Here is a 4,767-nt window from a genome sequence, read left to right on the forward strand (position 1 = left end):
AATAATATATGGGAAGCATGAGAGTTCATCTATTTCTTCAAAATAAAACCACCGCCGTGCTCTACAAGGATATAGGTGAAGAACTAGAGCGAATGCCAAACTACTCCGAAAGATATAAGTGATATCAATGAGTAGTCGAATAATTATCCAACTATGTGAAGACTCGCTAAGATTTAATAACTTCAGATCTTGGTATATTATTCAAACAGCAAGCAAAACAAAATAAAATAAAATGACGCTCCAAGCAAAACACATATCATGTGGTGAATAAAAATATAGCTCCAAGTAAAGTTACCGATGAACGAAGACGAAAGAGGGGATGCCATCCGGGGCATCCCCAAGCTTAGGCTCTTGGTTGTCCTTGAATATTACCTTGGGGTGTCTTGGGAATACCCAAGCTTAGGCTCTTTCCACTCCTTATTCCATAGTTCATCGAATCTTTACCCAAAACATGAAAACTTCACAACACAAAACTCAACAGAAAACTCGTAAGCTCCGTTAGTATAAGAAAATAAAACCACCACTTAGGTACTGCTGTGAACTCATTATAAATTTATATTGGTGTAATATCTACTGTATTCCAACTTCTCTATGGTCCATACCCTCTGATACTACTCATAGATTCATCAAAATAAGCAAACAACACAATGAAAACAGAATCTATCAAAAACAGAACAGTCTGTAGTAATATGTATCATTCGAATACTTCTGTAACTACACAAATTCTGAAATAAATTGGTAGACTTGAGGAATTTGTCTATTAATCATGTGCAAAAATAATCAACCTAAAATCATTCTCCAGTAAAAAATGGCAGCTAATCTCGTGAGCGCTAAAGTTTCTGGTTTCTACAGCAAGATCATAAAGACTTCACCCAAGTCTTCCCAAAGGTTCTACTTGGCACAAACACTAATTAAAACATAAAACCACATATAAATAGAGGCTAGATGAATTATTTATTACTAAACAGGAGCAAAAATCAAAGAACAAATATAAAATTGGGTTGCCTCCCAACAAGCGCTAACGTTTAACGCCCCTAGCTAGGCATGATGATTTCAATGATGTTCACATAAAAGATAAGAATTGAAACATAAAGATAGCATCATGAAGAATATGACTAGCACATTTAAGTCTAACCCACTTCCTATGCATAGTGATTTTGTGAGCAAACAATTTACGGGAACATGAAACAACTAGCATAGGAAGGTAAAACAAGCAAATCTTCAAGATTTTCAACACATAGAGATGAAACATGATATTATTGCAATATGTAGAAGCATATGATCCTCTCTCATAATAATTGTCAATAGCATCATGAATGAATTCAACCATATAACCAGCACATAAAGCATTCTTTTCATGATCTACTTGCGTAGAAATTTTACTACTCTCCACATAAGAAAATTTATTCTCATCAATAGTAGTGGGAGGAAAGTCAACAAAATAACTATCATGTGAGGCATAACCCAATTGAAAATTAAAATCAAGATGACAAGTTTCATGGTTATCATTATTCTTAATAGCATACATGTCATCACAATAATCATCATAAATAGCAAGTTTATTCTCATAATCAATTGAAACCTCTTCCGAAATATTGGATTCATCACTAAATAAAGTCATGACCTCTCCAAATCCACTTTCATAAATATTATAAGATTCGACACCCTCCAAAATAGTGGGATCATTACTTCCTAAAGTTGAAACTCTTCCAAACCCACTTTCATCAATATAATCATCATAAGTAGGAGGCATGCTTTCATCATAATAGATATTCTCATCAAAACTTGGGGGACTAAACATATCATCTTCATCAAACATAGCATCCCCAAGCTTGTGGCTTTGCATATCATTAGCATCATGGGTATTCAAAGAATTCATACTAACAACTTTGCAATCATGCTCATCATTCACATATTTAATGCCAAGCATTCTATGTAATTCTTCTTCTAGTACTTGAGCACACTTTTCCTTCCCATCATTTTCACGAAAGACATTAAAAAGATGAAGCATATGAGGCACCCTTAATTCCATTTTTTTGTAGTTTTCTTTTATAGACTAAACTAGTGATAAAACAAGAAACTAAAAGATTCAATTGCATGATCTAAAGATATACCTTCAAGAACTCACCTCCCGGCAACGACGCCAGAAACTGCTTGATGTCTACAACACAACCTTCTTGTAGACGTTGTTGAGCCTCCAAGTGCAGAGGTTTGTAGGACAGTAGCAAATTTCCCTCAAGTGGATGGCCTAAGGTTTATCAATCCGTGGGAGGCGTAGGATGAATATGGTCTCTCAAACAACCCTACAACTAAGTAACAAAGAGTCTCCTGTGTCCCCAACACACCCAATAGAATGGTAAATTGTATAGGTGCACTAGTTCGGTGAAGAGATGGTGATACAAGTGCAATATGGATGGTAGATATAGGTTTTTGTAATCTGAAAATAGAAAAACAGCAAGGCAACTAATGATAAAAGTGAGCACAAATGGTATTGCAATGCTAGGAAACAAGGCCTAGGGTTCATACTTTCACTAGTCCAAGTTCTCTCAACAATAATAACATAATTGGATCATATAACTATCCCTCAACATGCAACAAAGAGTCACTCCAAAGTCACGAATAGTGGAGAACAAAAAAAGAGATTATGGTAGGGTACGAAACCACCTCAAAGTTATCCTTTCTGATTGATCTATTCAAGAGTCCATAGTAAAATAACACGAAGCTATTCTTTCCGTTCGATCTATCCTAGAGTTCGTACTAGAATAACACCTTAAGACACAAATCAACCAAAACCCTAATGTCACCTAGATACTCCAATGTCACCTCAAGTATCCGTGGGTATGATTATACGATATGCATCACACAATCTCAGATTCATCTATTCAACCAACACAAAGAACTTCAAAGAGTGCCCCAAAGTTTCTACCGGAGAGTCAAGACGAAAACGTGTGCCAACCCCTATGCATAGATTCCCAAGGTCACGGGACCCGCAAGTTGATCACCAAAACATACATCAAGTGAATCAATAGAATAACCCATTGTCACCACGGTTATCCCACGCAAGACATACATCAAGTGTTGTCAAATCCTTAAAGACTCAATCTGATAAGATAACTTCAAAGGGAAAACTCAATCCATTACAAGAGAGTAGAGGGGGAGAAACATAATAAGATTCAACTATAATAGCAAAGCTCACGATACATCAAGATCGTGCCAAATCAAGAACAAGAGAGAGAGAGAGAGATCAAACACATAGCTACTGGTACATACCCTCAGCCCCGAGGATGAACTACTCCCTCCTCATCATGGAGAGCGCCGGGATGATGAAGATGGCCACCGGTGAGGGATCCCCCCTCCGGGAGGGTGTCGGAACAGGGTCTCCATTGGTTTTTGGTGGCTACAGAGGCTTGCCGCAGCGGAACTCCCGATCTAGGTTATGTTATGGAGGTTTCTGTATTTATAGGAATTTTTGGCGTCGGTCTCACGTCAGGGGGGGTCTCCGAGTCGTCCACGAGACTCCAATTGGACTTCACCGGTGGCTTCTTTTGGTCCATAAGAAATCATCAAAAATTGGCACGTCAATTGGACTCCGTTTGGTATTCCTTTTCTGCGATACTTAAAAACAAGTAAAAAGCAGAAACTCGCACTGGGCTCTAGGTTAATAGGTTAGTCCCAAAAATATATAAAATAGCATATAAATGCACATAAAACATCCTAGATGGATAATATAATAACATGGAACAATCAAAAATTATAGATACGTTGTAGACGTATCACAGACGCCATCGGAAAACGCTGAAATGATGGCCTCGTCCGTCACCTTGGGGATCTTGAGGCGAACGCTGTTGAAGCGCTGGATGTACTTTTGCAAGGTCTCTCCTGGCTGTTGCTTGATGCGGCGCAGGTCACCCACGGCCAGAGGGCGGTCGCGAGTGCCCTGGAAGTTGGCGACGAAACGGTTGCGCATCTCACCCTAGGAAGAGATCGACCCCGGGGGCAAGTTCATGAGCCACGAGCATGCACCATCCTTGAGAGCCATGGGGAACCAGTTCGCCATGACTTTCTCATCGCCGTTGGCCACCTCGATGCTCAGCTCATAGAGCTGCAAGAACTCCGCAGGGTCGGGGTTGCCGTCGTAGCAAGGAGGCAGGTCTGGCTTGAACTTGCCAGACCAGACGACGCTACACAGCTCTAGAGCGAAGGCGCGGCAGCCTGCTGCGGCTACAGGGGCCCTTTGTAGAGGCAGAGCCTGCCCTTGATGTTTGCGCACCGCCACCGCAGGTGGCACGCGGTCTTGTTGTGGTGGCGCCGGGAGCGCAGGAGCGTTTTCTTGCGGCTGGGGAACCTCTTGGCAGCTTCGTTCTTATCGCGTGGGCTCCCGGCACGGTGGGTCGTGCCGGGCGGCCGCGCGCCTTGGCGCCAGGGCACCGTCTTGGTGCGGAGGTGGCGGAGGCGCCCCGTGGGCTACGTCACCCGTGGCTGGAGGAGGGCGAGGTAGCGAGAGAGACGGGACAGGCGAGCCCCCAGCGGCGTTGACGAGCTCGGCGATGCGGTCCAGCCAGTCCTCGTAGAGGTCGTCAACTAGGCGGTAGTGCAGGAGCTCGCGTGCCATGAGCAGCGCGGCCTGCGCGTCCATGGGTGCGCGACGACCGTGAGATGATGAGCCGGCCGGAGTTAGCGATGGAGTGGCAGTGCGGCCGTCCCGCCGCATAGAGGGGTCAAGCGAGGACGCTTGCTGCTCGTTTCCCGCCGGGCCAGTGGCGGCGT

The sequence above is a fragment of the Triticum aestivum genome, chromosome 4D, assembly GCF_018294505.1.
Source record: "Triticum aestivum cultivar Chinese Spring chromosome 4D, IWGSC CS RefSeq v2.1, whole genome shotgun sequence".
In the NCBI taxonomy this organism is placed as follows: Eukaryota; Viridiplantae; Streptophyta; class Magnoliopsida; order Poales; family Poaceae; genus Triticum; species Triticum aestivum.